Consider the following 20,692-nt stretch of genomic DNA (forward strand, 5'->3'; position numbering starts at 1 on the left):
CAGGATTACCCTAGAAAGTCCTTCCCCATGGTACACTAAGGAGTGGGAGGAAGAGTTATCCCAAACATCATTATTCCTTCCACCTCCCTTGCTAGTTTCTTTCCCGAATGGGTACAGATGAATTCTTTTTTCACTTTTCTTTTTTCTTACTCTTCTTGTATTTACTTTTCTCTCATTTCATGTTCTACTACATTCATGATATAAATTTCATTTTTAATTAACTATTCAAAAATAAATCTGTTCCGCATGAAAAGATGCTAAGGTATTTAAGAGAGGATGAAATCCCCATGAAATATGACTAAATTGAAACAAAATTAGGGGAAAACAAAATCACCTATAGTTTACTGAAAGCAAAGGGATTGTATTGCATATTAATGTGAGCTGAATTGTCTTGGAGGGCAGAAATATAAGAGCCACAGAGAGATTACTGGAAAACAAAAGCTGCTTAAACACTGAGAGAAAGATTCTGCTCCCAACCACCTGCCTTGGTACAACAGCCAAAAATATTTGTTAAAGTATATAAAAGATAATAAGAGTTTTTCATATTAACCATAATGGAGTATTTCAGAAAATGGAGTGCTTCCCTACTAAGGCAGAGCACCTGCAACTAGTGCAAAGCTTCACACACAGAAAAGCTGTAGCTTTGTGACATTTTGTTAGCAAAAGTTACAAATAATAATAAATCATTTAAATAGCCTTAAGGCATCAAATAAATCTTAAAATGTTAAAAAAATGTATCCTACTTTAACATAACATCTCATCCCTTACATGTTTCTGATAAAAGATGAGTTTAAATATTCATTAAAAGCTATCTACTGTTTTCACAAAACATAAATGTGATTACTAACCATATAATATACATGCCTTTTAGGACTCAGCCATCAGACAATGAACGAACTCTATGCTACTGCAGTTATGCTGCTTGATAATATAAAGTTGTATACTGAAAGAAGGAGCCTTGAAGATTTGTCACCCCAAATAAGAAATAATGAATGATTTTCTAGTGTTTGATATGAGCAGAAATATAAAATCTCACTTTCATACTGAATGTATATAGAGCAGATGAACAAAGCTGATCAAAAGCAGCTGGGTGGAAGCTTAGGCTGGAGATGCAGGAGCTAAAGATTAAGGGTTGCTGCAGGTCAGGAACAGCCAGGGAGCTGGACCTCAGGGCCTTGAAATGGAGCTTACACAATTTCAGTTCTGCCTAAGTGCGTGACATGGAAGATAGAGAATGTAGAAATTTAACATGAGAAGGGGAAAGCTGGCCGGGGCAGGCAGGTTTCAGTAGGTATAAAATTTTCCAAGCAATTCAAAAAGCAAGTACCTGACTAGAACTAGATTATTTTTACTTTGAATATTTTAATATATTTTGTCAAGCACAGGAGCTCATAACTCATAAGTAACTATGGGAAATATTTATAATCACTGGAAAAGTCAGAAATCTCAAAGAAACTCTCTATCCAAGCCCTTTTTCTTAAAATGACGAACACATGGGCACAGTGGGACCTACAGTTCCTGTTTTTTGTTTGTTTGTTTGTTTGTTTCCCCAGAATATAAAAGGAATATTCAATTTTGATGCCTGTGCTTCTTTTCTCAAAGTGTTCCATTGCCTTTGTGGCCTCTGAATTTTCTAGCTTTGTTCAATTTTCTAGTGTTTAGATCTGAAAACAGAATTAAATTTCTACGTATTTAGGTCTTTTATGCTGTATTAGCGCTCTAGTAACAAAGTACCATACATTGCATGGCTGAAACAACAGAAATTTATTTTCTTGCAATTCAGGAGGCTAGAAGTTTGAGATTACAGTGAGGAGGGTTGGTACCACCTGAGCAAGTGAGTGAGCATCTCTTCCAGGCCTCTTTCCTGGATTCCGGTGGTTTGTGGGCAATCTTTTTTAATCCTTGACTTGTAGAAACATTACCCCAATCTCTGTCTTCATGTTTACAAGATATTCTTCCTGTGTATCTCTCTGCATCCAGACATCCCCTTTTTATAAGGATATAAATTCTATTGGATTGGGGGTCTACCTCACTCCAGTTCTCTGCAATGATTTTCTTTCCAAATAACGTTACGTTCTGAAGTTCTGAGAATTAGAAATTCAACATATAAATCTGGGGGGACACAATTCATCCCGTAACAATACTTCTTATCACATGGTTTGCACTCAAACCTTGCGCATTAATCTTATTTTAGACCCGCCCGCTCAAAGAGCTGATTGTAAAATACAATGGAGGATGTTGATTAACCTAGATTAAAGCAGTAAATGTGATCATAATTTTGTTATAACCACTTAAAGTTTCATTTCATAAAATAATAGTACTTTATTTCAGTTTTATAGTACCACTATTTCCATCTTCGTGTCACCTCCTGACTCAGTCTTTTTTTGGCTGTGTAGTTACCAATCTTACAACAGTGATCTCTAGAAGATTACTTTTATATGACTTCAGAATCTCCAAATTGAAAGTCCTGTTCTCAATGTCCTATTCTCAGTGTCCTCTGACTCTCTGCAAGGATTCTGTTTAATGCCTCCTTCAGACAATCTCTGTTCAGGATTCTAAGACACTCAATCTCCTGTCTTTTTCCTTATTTCTCTGACAACGTGTTTTTGATTGTTTTGTCTGTTTCTCCACCTCACTTGTGCTTACATATATATTTTGTTGAATAACTGAATGGATAGATGTATGGATAGGTGAATGGATGAATAAATTTTGGACTTTAAACCAATAGGAAGATAGTGCAAAGTTTTAACAACAACAACAATAGCCAGATTTCTCTCTTTTTTCAATATTTCCCCACTATCTTTTTCTCACTCCAGTTTTTCCCATATTTATTTAAAATATTACTATTTCAAAAAATACCTTTGATCACAAATTTTATGGGTATTCATTATTAAATAGGCAATAAAAACATATTATCCGAGAATCGAGGTCTTTCAATTCTCCTATTTTCATACTGATACTCTAAGATCAACATCAAGTGTTTTTTTAGCCTAAGTTTTCCTATTTCTGTGATTTTGCTATTGCCTCTTATTCTACCTAGAATATTGTTTTGCAATAGTTTATTTACCTTTGCTTTAATAAAATTACCTATCAATTTATTGTCAATTATTTTTCAAAAAACTTGTTTATTATCTGACATCTTTCTTTCCTAGAAGTGAAAAAAGGCATTTATTTTACTCTGGGACTTTCTTAGGTTTCAGTAATTCTTACTAATTCTCTATGATAGAAAATTAGTGGTTGTTAATTTCATACTGATAGTTATATCTAAATTGACTTATAAAAGTTATAGAATTCCAAAACTTTTTTAAAAAGCTTTATTTTTGGCTTTTCCAGATCTTGATGTTTTTAAGCAAAGAAGAACTAACATATGTCAGCCTTAGTGAACTATAAAAATTGTTTATGTAAAGATAATAAAAATGTTAAGATGACAAACTTATACAAATTAATATTGTAGATGCAACATCTTTTAGTTTTAAGTATGTCCTTCAGAGAATAATCTGGAAAATTAAATAGAAGAAAACACATATTCTTTATAAATTTATATTCTTCTACTCAAAATGATGTTTTTATTATGTCACTATCACTGCTACAAGTTACACTATAAATATTGGAAACTCTGGTAGATAAAGTGTATTGTTACTTGTCCTTAGAGAAGAAAACATCTTGAGGGAAGCATTTATAACAACAAAACTCAAAGTGACTAGACCATTTTGCATTCCAACCAGCAATGAGTTAGAATTCCTGTTGCTTCATATTCTTGCCAACAATTTGTATTGTTCATTTTTGGGTTTTTACCTACATTAATGGGTGCGTAGTGGTATCTCATTGTTTTAACTTGCAATTACCTAATAACAAATTAATGCTGAGTATATTTTTGTAGGGTTTTTTTTTTTTTACACTACTCTGTGTTCTTTGGTGAGATATCTGTTCAAATCATTTCCCCAATTTTTACTTGTGTTCTTTGTTTTCTTATGAATGAATTTTAAACATTTTTCTATCTTTTCAATATAAAACATTTATCAGATAAGTGCTATGAAAAATTGAAAAATACAATCAAAGTCAGTACCAGTGTTTGTGTATAATATAATCATGGGAAACCTTCCTGAAGAATGACATTTAAGCATATACCTTTAGGAAGTACAAGGACAAGCCATACTAAAAATTTTGGGGAAAAGCAATCCACACAAAAAAGCCAGCACGAGCAAATACTCAGAATCAGAAATAGGTCTGTCATGCATGCATAAGAACTGCAGACGTATGCAGGGGTCAGTAGGTCATGCCACAATATTGATTTCTAAGTTGATGTGAAACCAATGGGTTGTTTTAGATGATGTGTTCTGATTCATACTCAAAGAAGGTTAGTTTATTTCGTGTGCCGAGAGTAGACTATAGAAAGCAAATGTAAAATCTGAGAGAAAATGTAATATTCTATCACAGTAGTTAAGATGGGAGATGATTACAGCTTGTTCTAAAAAAAAAAAGCTATTGAGATGATGAGAAATGATGACACTTGGGACATATTCCAAAGGCAGGCTGGACATATTTTCAGATGGATTGGATGTGGAACACAAGAAAAAGAGCAAAATTAAAGAAATTCCCTTGATTCTGCACAAATTGCTGAACAATAGTAGCACCTTTTAAAAGGTTGGGAAAAGAGTGAAACTGGATGAATAACAAAGATGGGCATCTGAAGTTCCCTTTTGCATGCGTTCAGTTCAAGGTTCTTTTGGGGCTATCAAGTAGAAATGTTGAACATGATTATCGATGTTACATATGAGACTGAATCTGAGAGAACAGATTGAAGCTACAAAGACACATTTGGTTGTCATTAGCCATATTAAGCCATGGGGTATGATGAACTAGAATATGGAATGAATATAGATATAGAAGATGTAAAAGGGGAAAAAGAGATTTTTTAACTTTTGTTGGTCTCATGTTTTATCAATAAAATGGGAAATACAGATACGTTGGAAATATGAAATGTAGTATAAACTACATCGAACAGTTTGGCACATAATAAAAGGTCAATAAGTGTTAAATGTCATCAAAGCCAATATAATTTTGAAATAATATAAGCTTTATAGTACCCTGACCCTTCAACAGTACTAATGTATTTAATCTATGGAAAGAAGCTTGCTGAAATTCTAGCAGCTTTATGTAGTTCTAATTATAAACAAAATCACATATAAATAGGTTAGAACTGTGCTGTATTCCTTCCCCGTACTATCCTTGCATCCAATTTCTTAGAAATTACTTTTTCTCCATGTCAAGCATCTTTTTCTCTCCTAATTTTACTTTTGCATTCATAACTTATGATTCTTCAAAAGCTATTTTTTCTCACTGTTCTACTGATTCTATTTATCACTAAACCTGCCTTCATTTTATCAATATTCTAAAAAGAAAGATTCCCTAGTGCCTTAGTCCATTCTGTACTATAAAAGAATAGTGAGACTGGGTAACTTATGAAGAATAGAAATGCATTAGCTCACAGTTCTGGATTCTGGGATGTACAACATCAAGGGTCCAGTTAGGGCCTTTTGGCTATATCACCTTGTGGCAGAAGGTGAAAGAGCAAGAGAGGGAAAGAGTGGACTGGCCTTAAACTTTGATAATGGCATCAATCACACCTGTGAGCTCTTACACACAGCAGCTCTCATATGTTGAAGTCTTGTGCTTGCAGCACAAGATTCTGGGGTTTCTGGAGCAGACTTACTCCATAGGACTCAGATGATGGATTAATATTTAGTCAGGAAAGTGACAGTTATGTTTAAGGGATGATAATAGTAGATTAGCTAATCTTGAATAATGTGGCTATATAGAAAATATTTATTGTCTTTCGGCTGCTCACCATTTATTCTTATGTTTCGTTAAGAGTATGGATGTTTCCTTTATATTAAATTGTTTAATAATAAACATTATTTGCAATATTTGTATGATTGTAAGTCAAATTGCCCTGTGCTTTCCTCATCAAACAATGGGTACCTACTGTTATTCATAACTAGTTAATGGCTCTAAGTGTACTCTAGCTTGTAACTAAGATAGGCTTTTAAAACTTAAAAGAAGTTATTTAAGGAAAGTAATGAGTACATTCCAGCAACAAAGCCTTGGCAAATAGTTCAAATAGTTCTTGTTGGATAGATTGGAACCATAACAAGAGTCCTGAATGCATACTAAAGTGTCTAGTTTTTATGATTCAGTATCTAGAAATATTGTTTTATTATTTTATGAATCAAATCATTATACTTAGAAGATTGAAAAGCAGTGAATTATACAGATAGTAGAAGAGAACAGTTAAATGTAAAGTAAGACCAACTAGAATATTAAATAAGCAAACATAAGCAATTGAAGTGAAAAAATGTGGGCCCAATAGACCTGGAAATATTACCTAACAAAATTTGGTGAACCAATTCAATGTTTCAGAAGAGGGGGGATATCATAGATAACACTGAATTAATGTATTTATTTTTTTCCACATTCAATTTTTTCTTTCCTCTATTTACATAGCATTGTTAATCACATATCTTAAACATTCTAGCATAAAAATATTCAAATACTAACAATAGGAGACAGAATAATATAATCAGTTATTTGAATATCTTAAACCTGACAAAAATAAATAGATCTTGATCTCTACCTCACACTACACTCAAAAATCAAATACACATGAATATTAAAATGTTTCTAGAAGATGACATAAGAAAACATCTTCTTGACTTTAATGTAGGCAAAAATATCTTAAACGAATATAAAAGCTACTAACAGAATAACAATTAAATAAATTATTTTATTTAAATTCAGAATTTCTGTTCATCAGAAAATGCCATTAAAAGAGTACAAAGGCAAGCAACGAAGCAGGCAATATTTGCAGAATAAATTTGTAAAGTTACATCTGTTGTAACTAAAGGTAATTGTATGCATAGCCTGTAACTCAATAATTCTAATTTAAAGCTGCAGCTAAAAGATGTATATACATATATATTGATATATATATATATTTATATATAGAGAGAGATATAGATATACACATACATATAGATATACACACACATATATATGTTTAAGACATGCACACGAATATATAAGCACTATTTGTAATAGTTAAAAATTGGAAACAATCAAAATGTTATTTAATGCATTAAATGTAGAATAGGCAAGTTATATTTGCTAAATTTATACAGTGAAGTAGCATACAACAAAGAAAACTGAAAAATTATTACTATTTACAAAGCCATAGATACATATAAAAAACCTCAGAAAGCAAACACAAAAAAGTACATACCAAATTACTTCACTTATCTATAGAACAAAAACAGGCAAAAATATACTCTGGTGAAAGAAGTCAGAACATCAATCACATAAGGTGGCAAAATGACAGGGAGGGGTGGTGGATGTTTCTGAATGATTTGCAGTACCATCTCTTTTGGTCAGTTGGTGGTTACCTGAGTATGCTCAGTTATTATTTTACACTTTTCTGCCTGATATATGGTTCAGTAAAATAAATATTTACTTACAGAGAAGATGGCAGTGGTTACATAGTTGTGTTTGTGTGTGTGTGTGTGTGTGTGTGTGTGTGTGTGTTTAATTTCTGTGAATCCTCACATATAGAGTAAGTAGAAAACAAAAGCAAACTCCTTCTATGTTTAAAACCGAACCAGGTGAGAAGGCATCTCATACTATGATCATATGTCAAAATATAAATGGGAGGTGACAAATAACCAACATTCATAAGACCTGTGTGATGTCAACTCTTTCTGGAAGAAAGTAGAAGAAAACAACAGAGTGTATTTCTGTCCACTTACCAATTTTCATAATAATAGTTGATGTATTATGGACATATTTTTGCTCATATGTCTGAAATTTTCATCTATAAAATGTCTCCACAATTCATAATTTAGCAAAAACGTTTAAAATCTGAGAAAGAAACAATAACATAATTTACTGCAAATGTAATTCTCCTTGCTCTTTTTATTCAGGGGTTGATGTCAGGACAATGAATGTCTTAGTTCTAATAGATGCATTCTTAGTAAAAATGTTCATAGTAGGATTGATTAGATGCCTTTGCTTTCAGATATTAATTAGCATTTGTTGAGGGGAAACCAAAACACAGGGAATTTGCATGGACATCCTCAAGGCCCTTCCTTAAGACTCTTCCAAATTCTACTCACACCTTGTTCCAAAGTCAATGCCATACTTTTGAAGTTTCACGAGGGCAGTACCTGACTTATAGGTACCAACGATTTTCTATTTGATTTTGCTATTGTTGCATGAAAAAATACCTCAAAACTTACTATCTTATTAGAGAAGTAATTTTTTTTCTGTATCCCTTGATTGAAATTCATACAAGACAGCAAGGATAGCTTTTCTCTGCTCTAAAATATCTGGGAGCTAAGCTGGAAGACTTGGTGGCTGGAAGTGACTCAATGGTTGAAAATCTGGGTTATGTGAAGGTGAGGTGGATCATAGAAAGGCATCTGCATTGTGATTTTATGACCTAGCCTTGGAATTATTCAGCATGGCTCCTGGTGTATTTCATTAGTTACAAGAGAATCACTAACATCAGCCCAGATTCAGGAGAAGAGACTTCAATCTCCATGTCTCAACTGGGAAGAGTAATAAATAATTTGCACACATTTATAAAACCCCCACAATAATTTTAATAGATTTTTGTGAAGTGAAAATACAAATGCCTTCACGCCATCATATTAACTAGAGCTCTTACTGTTTTTCTCTTTAAATAGTTCATTTTCAATCACAAAAATAATAAATATTCTGAAATTTGAGAGCATATAGAAAAATATGGAAAAGAAAACCTGCCTGGAAACTGAACTGTTCTGTTAATTAAAAAAAAAGGAAAAGAAAGCCACTGATTCTCATAAACTTGAGTGCTCAAAAGTAGTTGTAAATTGTTTTTTTAAAAAAACAAATTGCTCATAACACAGTTGTCTCTCAGTATCTAGCAGGGTTGGGAATGGACGCAGGTGCTGGTTGCAGGATCCCCTGAAGATAACAAAATCCTTGGACACTAAGATCCCTTCTATAAAATGGTATTGTATTTGTATATAAACTACACACATTCTCTCATATAAGATATATCATCTCCAGGTTATTTATAATACCTAACACAATGCAATGTTATATAAATAGTTGTTATATTTTATTGCTTAAGAATAACCTCAGGAAAAAACAAGTCTGCATATGTTCAGTACAAACATCCATTTATTTTTCTCAAATATTTTCAACTCATGATTGGTTGAATCCATGGATGTGGAATCCATTGTGGTGCAACCCACAAATACGTCTACAATTATTCTTTAGAAATTTCATTTTGCTTTTGCCAGTTAATATTACTCTATTACCAGCTTTGTAAATACCATAAATATTAATAGCTTTGTAAATACCATAACAAAGTTTCCAGGTTTAACATTGAGGGGGTGGTTAAAGGACCTTCTATTTGTTGAATAATTCCCACAGAGTCAGTAATTTAGGTTATTTGCATTTCTGATGCATAAATAATAATAAGGCCAGGCTGGCCTCAAACTCCTGACCTCAGGTGATCCTCCCATCTCAATCTCCCAAAGTTCAAGCAGTCCTCCTGCCTCAGCCTCCCAAGTAGCTGGGATTACAGGTGTGCACCTCCATGCCTGGCTAATGTTTTGTACTTTTTTGGAGATGGGATTTCACCATGTTGGCCAGGCTGGTCTTGAACTCCTGACCTCAGGTGACCCTCCCGTCTCAACCTCCCAAAGTGCTGGGATTATAGGCGTGAGTCACTGCACCCTACCATGAACTTTTAATCCAACCAAAATTTCCATACAATATGAGGTGAGAGACTGAATATTCATTGATTTTTAAATTTACCTAGAAATATATTTTATTCTGAATATCCCCAATGCAAAATACCACATTTAAATGTTTGACATTTTTATTTTTTCTGAGAAAAGAAAAATAACTATTTCTTCAGTCAGGAGAACTTTGGTTTATTGCCAGAAAGTATTTCTGTCATTTATTTTTTCTTTCATTTTAAAAAGAAAGCCATAAATCATCTTGGCAGTCAATCATTTGTCTGACATCAAAAATAAATCCAAAAAGGGTTGTCTACTGTTGTTTCAGTTAACAGAGTCCTGCTTAATAGGTTTTGATGCCAAACTAATGAGATTGCCAAAAAAATTAAAAATGTAGGTATTGAACTGCCTAAAAGGAAACCATTACTTTATTTCTAAGCTTTTAGAGATTATTCAAACTCCTATGTCTATTAAGGAATAGAATAAACTTAATTATTTTCTTGAAAGAAGGTGAGAAGGGAGCATGTACTTCTTAGGGCTTGGACCAGCTTAAAAAAAAAGTATGAAAAATCTGAAAATAAAGCAAGAACCCAAATATCTTGTTTCATCTACATCTGTGCTTTGCAAATGGATTTTTATCATTTCAGTATATCTCTTCCCCTTGAGGATTTTACTGGCAAGGATAATTTAAAAGAGATGTCTTTTCATGAAGAGAAGAATTATATGTTTAACCCAAAAGTATTTGTTTCACTAAATCTGTTTTTATTTTTACATTTTTTTATATCTAAATCACGAAGTATGGTATTTGAGGAACTGATTCTACAGGGATACTAGGTAAAGTCTTGGCAGTTTTGTGCTTGGGGAAAGATTATATGTTTTAGAAAAAATAATTATGCACATATTATACCTTTTTTGATGAAATATTCTTTAGTAAGTGTAACTAAAACATGAATAACTTCAGGATTGTGTTATTTGAACGAATAAGCTATTACTTTTTTCTCTAAAGCACCCAGGCTGCCAGAACTGAAGATATTATTTGAGAAATATAACATAGAGCAACAGTTCTGACCCTATAACCTCCAGAAAAATGTTCAAAAGGGTAGTTCCTTTTTTGAGGGAACGTTTTATTTTTCTATTAATTAAGGAAAAAATATTTTGTGATGATTTTTAAAAATCTATGATAAATCTTAAAACAGAATAAACTAAGGCTAAATTTGCAAATCTGTCTGATATGCTAAGCCTGTAAAAATAACAGCCCCAGAGCACTGTTAATTTTAAGGAATAGTATAAGTTTGTAAGGAAGTCTCTATAGTTACAGTCATATAAGTAAAATCAAGTCCTGGGCATGACATTCATTTAGTTCTATGAGATTATTGTTGGAAATCGTATATCAGAAAAAATACACTAAATTGCTTTCATACACATGCCCACAAAATTGATCACGTTCCATCAGACCCACCCCTAATATTATCAGAACTTGTAACAGTAGTACAAATAGAGCCCACATACCATATGTCAAAATATGTAAAATGTACAAATCAATTCTTCAAACTGCTGTAACATCTGAAAACCCCATTAAATAAAATAAATCTCCTCCTCTGATAAACATAACTGTTTAATGATCTGCCACATGTTGGGATGGGGAGAACAGCCACACCAGCCCCTGGGCCCTGGACCTGCATATCCCCACTCTTCTTTTCCTACCCTGGTTCTATCTTTCATCACAAGGGACCTTGAATTCAAATGTGTGGACGTTGTAAAACATATCAGTTTCATCAGTTTTCCTTAAGGGCCAACCTTTGGCCCCTCTGTAAGCTTGTTGAGTACAGTGGCCATGCAGTCTACCTTCAGACATGTTCTACATGTGTCTCAAACATGTTCTACAACTTCTTTGTTATAGTTTTCCTTAAATTGTTTTAAATATATATTTCAATAACTTTCCCATAGATATACACACCACAATGATTACTGGCAGTTATCTTCTTAAGCGTTGCATTGAGGGTTGCAATTTTTTATTTCTAAGCCTTTCCTACATAATAATTAATAATTGGACTATGTATTTGAGGGCAAGAGAGCTAAGAAGTGACAACATAGAAGTTTTAGTTTTATCAAAATATGATTATATTCAGTTTTATTTATTTTACATAAAACCATACAACTTTTTGTTATAAAACAATTTATTATTAAATGTATACAACTCACTCTTTTCCCCTTGCATTGAAATTATCTAGAGTTTAGAGTGCTTTTCCCCCATCTATCACTAGGATAGCATTTCAGTTCTCTAATTTGACAGCTCAGAGAATTGTGTTGGGCCATTGACAGGGAGCTATCTTCTTTGTCATTACTGTGCTCGACTAATACATATTAGCTTTCAGTACTGATTAATCCTTTCTGCCTTTCCCTCACTTCAGAGCCAAGGCTAATAATCTGCCCAAATTCTAAGTCCTAGAACAGAAAGCATGTTTGACCCAGCTTGAGCAAAATACACAATCCTTAAATCAGATAAGGCCAGGGATGCAGGTTTACAAAGAAGTACAGATAGAGAGGTGGATTGATGGATGGATGGGATGGATGGACAGATGAATACATCCAGTGATGAATAGAGAGCTGGAAGAATGAGTCTGTAAGTGTCTTTTTTTTTTGTTGGGGACAATATTTCTCAGGAAAAAGAGTAGTTGTGTCACTAGGGTAGATAGGCAATGATATTGAAACAAGTAATTATGATTCTATTCTCTAGTATTCTGTCAGGACTGATTTTCTACTTTGTAGCTGACTGTGAACTGTATGCAATAAATCTTTAAAACTTTTGCATTTTAGGTAATTCTATTGAAATAAACATTTACTGATCATGTTACATGCTTAGTAGAGTGTAACTAAAATATTTAACAAAAACCTTAAATTTAAACATTTTTAATTTACTTAATTAACTTTAACCAAATACAGTATCCCATAGGAGATATTATTCAACCACAAAAATCCTTACAATATTTTATTGAACCAAAAAAACAAGTAAAACATTTCATCAAAACAAAGTAAAATAATAATAACAGCCTGTCATAGGATAATTGTTAAACATAAATTAATTCCATCCTAATAGAGAGCTATTTGCCATACATGCTATCATTATTATTATCATTCTCTTCTTTTTTACAGATGAGGAAGCTGAGAAAAAGAGCTTATAAAAAAATTAGTTTCCAAATGGAAAATTATGGGGAGATTAACCCAAGCAATTTTTCATAATAACTTATCTCAAGAACAATTTATAAAATTCATTCTGGTATATATAAAATTAAATTTAAAATGCATCACCAAAAAGTTGAAACAATTATTTACACAAAAAAATGAAAAAAATAATTCAAAGTATTTTTTACTTTAGAGGCTGAAATGAATCTCCAATGATTTAAAAGTTAAATATATGACAATCAATTTGTAAATATATATGTATTTACATACATATTTATATATGCATATAGTTCATGTATTTATATATATTTACTACTTAGTATATATTTCATATATATGTAAATATATGAAGATAAGACCATACATATATATATATATAAACGTGAAAATAAAATCATAAACAGATGTAATGAGTGATGGATGCATTGCATGTAATTATTTATACATATATATAAAAAGTGATAAAATTAGTGAAGAAGGGAAAGCCTTTTAAGTTTACAAGCAGTGGGAAACATTTCTAAAAAATAACTAGATTAACATATTTAACTGCCTTAAGCAACTAAAATTTTTTGCTATTTATTATACAAATTATGTTAAAATAGCAAAGACAAATTATAATATATTTGGAGTAACTGGAGAAAATAAAAAATTATTATCACATAAAGAATTTTTAATGGTTCAATTCATTGGCTCAAAGGATTAATATCTTCATAAAAGAAGGAAGAGAAATAAAAAGTGCTAAGAGAAATGCAAAAATCCAATATGTAAACAGGAATACATTCATAAATAAATTTTAAAATGTAGAAAATATTTGTTTTCTTTGGTAATATCAGCATTATAAATTTAAAATATAAATATATTATTTTGAACACTTTCACTAGCAAATACTTTTGGGTAGACATTAAAACAGTACTAAAAGCAAAATAAAAATGCTATTCTCATATATTGATGATAGGAGCAAAAATTTATTATCACTTATTATTTATTGTTGTAATATCCATAGACTATGATATAGAATTTTTCACTTGTAATAGCAGTCTCTGATCATGAAAAACTGAAAATCATCTAGATTTCCAATCTTTATTGAAATGTTAGAAAAAAACATTGTATGAATTCAGAGGAATAGTAGACATTTCATTCTTTATATATATAATGTAAAGAATATCTTTATGTAAGGTAGAGAACATATTGATATGATATCAAGTGAAAAATACAGGACATAATAATATGTTTAGAAAAAATTTTGTTTTCATTTATAATATGTCAATCATTATTGCTCTATCTAAATACTGATGTAAATATGTGTGGTGTGTGTGTATGCATGTGTATAGAAACAAAGAAAGACAAAAATGAAATTTAGCAAAACACCCAGTAATTTGGGTGAGTGACCACTTTTTTTATTTTTCCAAAATACCTTTATGAGGCATGAATTACTTTTAAAGCAGTTTAAAAATAAAGCATGAATTACTTTTTAAAGAAAGAAAAAAGTTCATAACATGACAGCAAGAACAAGTAATAAAATTAATTATCAAAAAATTCATCTTAATAAAAAAATCAGAATTAAAAATATGTCCTTTTTTTTCTAGAATACTTTGCTACTCATATGAAATATTTCATAGGAACCAATAGAATTATGGATATTGAGAAAAGGCCAGTATAAAGCTATGACTGCTTCTCATCATTTAGAAATGTGCTTGTTACCAAATGATCCAAAAAGATACCCTGTTGTGAGTTTGCTTTTGTGAACAACTGTATGAAACTGAGGCATGCTCTTCAGGTTACAATTCAAAGAAAAAAAACTCAGAACGATCTCCTGAGCTGAAAATTAAATCCTGGGGTATTAATAGATGATGAAGTCATCCAGCTGCTCATGAAATTTTACCCTTTCTTTGAATTCTTGGCCCCACTGGTCATTTCAGTTTACCCAAGGGGAGAGAAATGACAGTCAAAATTTCCCCATTTACAGGAAAGCATGCTTCCTAGAGATCATGAACAATGCAACAGGTTGTTGAAAATAATTCTCAGCAAACTGACACAAGAACAGAAAATCAAACACCGCATGTTCTCACTCATAGGTGGGTGTTGAACAATGAGAACACATGGACACAGGGAGAGGAGCATCACACACTGGGGTCTGTTGGGGGGAAATAGGGGAGGGACAGCAGGGAGTGGGGAGTTGGGGAGAGATAGCATGAGGAGAAATGCCAGATATAGGTAATGGGGAGAAAGGCAGCACATCACACTGCCATGTGTGTACCTATGCAACAATCTTGCATGTTCTTCGCATATACCCCAAAACCTAAAATGCAATTAAAAAAAAAAAAGAAAATAATGACCCTCTCTAGACATAAGGAGGTGGTCAATAAATTCCAGAGGACAAAAAAGACAATAGAATTGCTGTTCAAGTGGACAAATGTATTGCAACAAATTATTCCTTTATACTATGCTGAATTGAAGGAATGATACTGATAAATATTGCAAAGCCAAGACGCTTTTTTTGTTGTAGTGCCTGAGAATGTATAATTCCAGGAAGCTATTTCACCTAAAACCTCAGAGTTGGTGTATTATCTAGCTTGAGGTGATTTTACCAATAAGTTTTGCTTAAGCTAAGGTACATTCACACTGCAAGGTATAAAATAGCCTATTAGTATTCTTTATTTTATGGGCAAGTAGAACTTAATCCAAAATGGTCTGTTGGTAAGAAAAGCAGCAAATTTAAAAATAAGTTTTAACATAAAAGAAAAAAAAAACACTCTATAATTTCCTTTTATAGAGTGTTTTAGAAAATTCTCACTCCATGAAGTCGTAGTTGTTGTTGGGGATTTTGTTGTTGTTGTTTTTGGAGACAAAGTCTCACTCTGTCTCCAGGCTGCAGTGCAGTGGCAGGATCTCTGCTCACTGCAACCACCACCTCCTGGATTCAAGCAATTCTCCTTCCTCAGCCTCCCGAGTAGCTGGGATTTCAGGCATGCATGACCACACTCGACTTGTGTTTTTGTGAAGACAGGATTTCATCATGTTGGACAGGATTTCATCATGTTGGCCAGGCTGGTCTCGAACTCCTGACCTCAGGTGATCCACCTGCCTTGGACTCTCAGAGTGCTGGGATTACAGCTGTGAGCCTGGCCTCCAGGAAGTTTTAAAATAATATTTTCCTGTCTTTCAAAGACTTTAGTGAGCCTCTTTTTTCATGTCTTTGCCCATTTCTAATCAAAATTATCTTCTTATTCTCATTAATTTTATTAAATTACTTTATCAACAAATTGCCTCATCCATCACCTCCATAACCATGAATTACAGTGTCATAAGATATATAGCAAAGGATAACATACCTTTATGATTGAACTCATGAAAGTCTGCTTTACCACACTAATGCCCTGAAAGCTGATCTTTTCTTTTTTTGTCATGTTATGTGGTTCTTTTTATTTGTTAGGTATAAGTATGTTTGATAGTTTAAGGTTTAAGAAAACATACATGACTGAAGTCATTTCATACCATATAAACTACTATAAATATATTTTTAATGATGCTAAAAAGTTAATTTCTTTAGTGGCATTGTAATTGGCAAAGCATTAGGTGCTAAAACACACATTTTTTTTTAAGTTTCCATTCTCATGTTGATATGACTGACATTTTTCCAGATCATTTCGAAAATGTGTGTAATTTTTTTTTGTTTTAAGATGGAGTCTCACTCTGTCACCCAGGCTGGAGCCCAGTGGCCTCATCTTGGCTTACTACAACATCCACCTCCCAGATTCAAGCTATTCTCCGACCTTAGCTTCCAGAGAAGCTGGGATCACAGGTGCACGCCACCACACACAGCTAATTTTTTTTGTTTTTAGTAGAGACTTTTGTGGAGATTTTTGTATTTTAGTAGAGACTAATTTTTGTATTTTAGTACAGACTGGGTTTCACCATGTTGGCCAGGCTGGTCTCGAACTCCTGACCTCAGGTGATCCACCCACTTCAGCCCTCCAAAGTGCTGGGATTACATGCATAAATGACCAAGCCAGGCCAATAATTCTTAAGTTTTAAGCATAATGTCCCAAATAAAAAACTGATACTCTAGAATTTGTCACATTTTTCAGCAAAAACTATATTGATTTCACTCTACTTCCATTGGCTTTAAAATATGATGAATAAAAATAACCTTAGTAATACACTATGTTAAGGGCAAACTTGCACACTACTTCTATTTAATGTGGAGGTCTGAGCTCCTTCTAAATATCAGTATTAACTGAGATATAAAACAAAAGAGAAAAAAAGGAAGAGAGAGGAGTGTTAAGAATATCGATTTCCATTTGGACTCATCAAGCTTGAAGTTCATGTAGGCTAAGTGAAAATGACAGGTACATAGTGAAATGAGTCTGGAGTTCAGAAACTGACCTGGACTGGGTATACAAGCTGAAACATGATGGTTAGACCCAGGATATGAATGAGAGTGCACAACATTTACAAAAGAAGATCTGAAGATGAATCTTTGAAGAATGCCACATCATAGAAGGATGACAGAGAACAGTCAGTGAAGAAAAAGATGGAGTGATCTTTCAGGTGTATGGGGAACCAAAGGTTAGCTATCACATCAGCCAAAGAAAGTGAGAATTCAAAAGAGAGTGTCTCATAGTGTCAAATATCAGAGGGGTCAAAGTAATATAGTTATTGGAAATTTTCCATTGCATTTAATATTAGGACATCATCAGCAACATCCATCCTAATAATTTGAATCAATGACAGAGGAAAAAAATAGACTACAATGAATTGAGGAATGAATGAAGGATTGAAAAAACATAGAGCTGGCAAAGACCCAGATACATCATTGAGGAATAATATGGTGCTATGTAGAAAGAAACACTGATTGGAGGGAGGGTTTTCCCTTCCCTTAGCACTAATAAAGATTAAGTGGATGATTGATGGTACAAGGATCCAGAGCCTCCTGCACTAGAGCATATATGTCTGGTAAAATTTACTACTTTCCCAGAGGCTGGCATCAGAGAAATATCTAAGATTATATTGTAATACCAACTGGGCACACAGTTACACAGTGCTTGTTCCCTGCTTATTCAAAAAGAAACATTTTTACACATAAGAACATATCTAAAGTTTTGACAACAAAAAAACTGTTTGCTATAATGTCTGACTGTTAGAATATATTGTGTAATATTTCATAGAAATTTATGAGTAAGCATTACTTTAGTAAAATAAGCTTAGGCCATACTAGAAAATGTTTATAATAAAGTCTCTCCCTCGTATCTGAAATTCTTCACCGGACTGCTGTAAGCTATGTTATTTCTTCCATCTTTTATTTTAAATGTAGGAAGTTTAATTATTATATCTTTTTGGTTATTATTCCCTTGCTTCTTAGCCTTCTGTAACTGATTACTAATGTCTACAATTATGTCCCACTGGCTAAAGTAGCTCTCTTTTATTTCTCATGCTAATACCTATGCTTAGATTTTTAGGGTTCACAAAAAATATAATAAACACATTTAATTCACTCAACAACTCAATGAGGTAGTGCGGTACGTTGAATTATTGTTTCCATTAATTTTTCTCCTTCCAATAGGCAAAGTACAGTGTATCACCAACCTCAGACTTTCTGTTTGACCGTATGACTTACCTGCAACAGTGGAGAGTGTGTACAGGTGCCAGTTGCCGATTGTGAGCAGAGGTTTTCAGAAGCAAAGCCCCAAAGCTTTGCTTGCCCTCCTGAGAACAGCATGCCCAATAGGGACCCCTCCTTCCACTCATGTTCCAGAAAGAGACAGTACTTGGTATAAAGCCAAGCCCTGCCAATCTCAGAAGAGCCAAGCCCAGTCACTGCCAGTTCACAGACATGCAATAGCAGAAGTCCTCTTTGCCACAGTAAAAGCTATCTAATGTAGATATATATTTAAACAGGAAAAAAAAATGTCTCACAGAGTTTAAAAAAATCAGTGGACCACCACTTACTAAGTGCATAACCAGAATTCAGATATTCTAAACATTAGACAAATTCTTTTTATCTAACATCACAGTGACTTCTCAACTAAAGAAGCTTAATTTCTTGAAGAAGTTATTCATATTTATACACAGCAGGCATTTGTTGTTGAAAAGCTTTCTGTCTCCCCAAATCCACCAGGAGTAGAAAATCTTTCTCCATTTACTATTCCACAAATATATTTACCTCTTGAGGCATGTAAATGCTCTACTTTCTCCATGTCTTTGTTTCATGTATATGAAATGCCTCTTATTTTTCATATCAGTTGTTTCCTAGCTAGGAGATTTATTTTAATATAATTAATGTGATCATAGAAGTAGTTATTAAATAGTCAATAATTTTGGATTTCATAGTGTCAATATTTCTATACCCAGATATCTGGTTCTTCTTAAATTGAGCTTAGAAAATACCTTTCTAACATGAAACTGAAAGTCTTGTTATGTACTAGAAGACCTGGAGTTTAGGACCATCATATCATGTTGATCAAGAAAATGTCCATGAAAATAAAAAGCAAGAAAATATAACATTACTGGCTCAAAAATACCAGGCCAACTAAGACACCAAAATGGCCTAGGATCACAAGATAATTATCACTGCCAAATAATCAGTCATTCATTTGTTTGCTTAGTCATTCATTTAATCCATCAAACATGTGCATTAGTTAATTTGAGCTGCCATCACAAAATGCCATAAACTGGGTGGCTTAAACAAGAACAAGTTATTTTCTGACAATTCTAGAGACTGTGAATCCAAGATCAGGGTGTTAGCATGGTTGGATTCTGGCAAAGTCTCTCTTCCTGGCTTGCAGACAGCCACTTTCTCACTGTGGGTTTTCACATGGCAGAGAAAGTTTTCACATGGAGGGAGAGACAGTGTGCAATCTCTCTGACATCTCTGCTTATAAATGAATTAATCCCATCATGAGGACTCATCTAAACCTAATTGTCTCTCAAAGGGCTCATCTCCTAAGACCATCACATTGGGGGTTAAAACTTCAAAATACGAAAATAGGGAATCTAGAAAATAAAATAATACCACTCCAAAGTAGTAGTCTAGGGAAAATGTAGAGATTATGGGAACACGTAAAAGAGGTATCTTACCCAGATATCCAGAGTCAGGGAAGAAGGCTTCCATGAAAAAGTGTCATGAAGCTGAAAATGACAGAATGAATATGGGTTAGCCAGGTGAAGGGGGCAGGAAAAAGGGCTGGATACAGGCAGAAAAAAATGGCAAATGTTAATCCTCGAGTCAAGACAGAACTAAGTGCAATCAAGGTTATGAAATGAGGAGTAAATTATGAGCACTTTTTCTTTTAATTATACTTTTTGATAGGACAGGCAGGTGAGAGATGTTGCAGAGATAGTGAGGACCAGATCATTTAAGACTTTGTAAGCGCCAATTTACATATGAAGACCAAACTGAAAATATTTTTAATGTCCTGGAGAAGGATTTTATAAAACCCATCCCATAGAGTGCCAAGGAAAATTTATGTATGAAGGTAATGGAGAATGCTATATATATATATATATATATACAAAGTTTATGAAGATAATTCATTTTGAAATTTTGCATTGATATTATAGCATCATAATTTTCTCTTTAATTAGTAATCATATTTGAATTCAACATTGTGTGACCAAAGCACATGTACCTGACCATGTGTGTAATGGAACAGGCAAAAATATCAACAAAATTCTCCATAATAGCTACCAGTATCTTTAATGCCACAATCAGACTGTTCATTTACTGG

At 33.1% G+C, this 20,692-nt stretch overlaps 1 long non-coding RNA gene across 1 annotated transcript in view; it reads right to left on the minus strand.

Annotated features, from left to right (window-relative positions):
* LOC119473636 overlaps positions 1–20,095 on the minus strand; it is a 191,482-nt gene extending 171,387 nt beyond the window's left edge. Inside the window, exon 1 of the long non-coding RNA XR_005202840.1 lies at positions 20,043–20,095. This is a non-coding gene — a long non-coding RNA (uncharacterized LOC119473636). The remainder of the gene's footprint in view (positions 1–20,042) is intronic.
* Positions 20,096–20,692: the final 597 nt, after the last annotated feature.

Source organism: Cebus imitator, unplaced genomic scaffold (genome assembly GCF_001604975.1).
Source record: "Cebus imitator isolate Cc_AM_T3 unplaced genomic scaffold, Cebus_imitator-1.0 Scaffold171, whole genome shotgun sequence".
In the NCBI taxonomy this organism is placed as follows: domain Eukaryota; kingdom Metazoa; phylum Chordata; class Mammalia; order Primates; family Cebidae; genus Cebus; species Cebus imitator.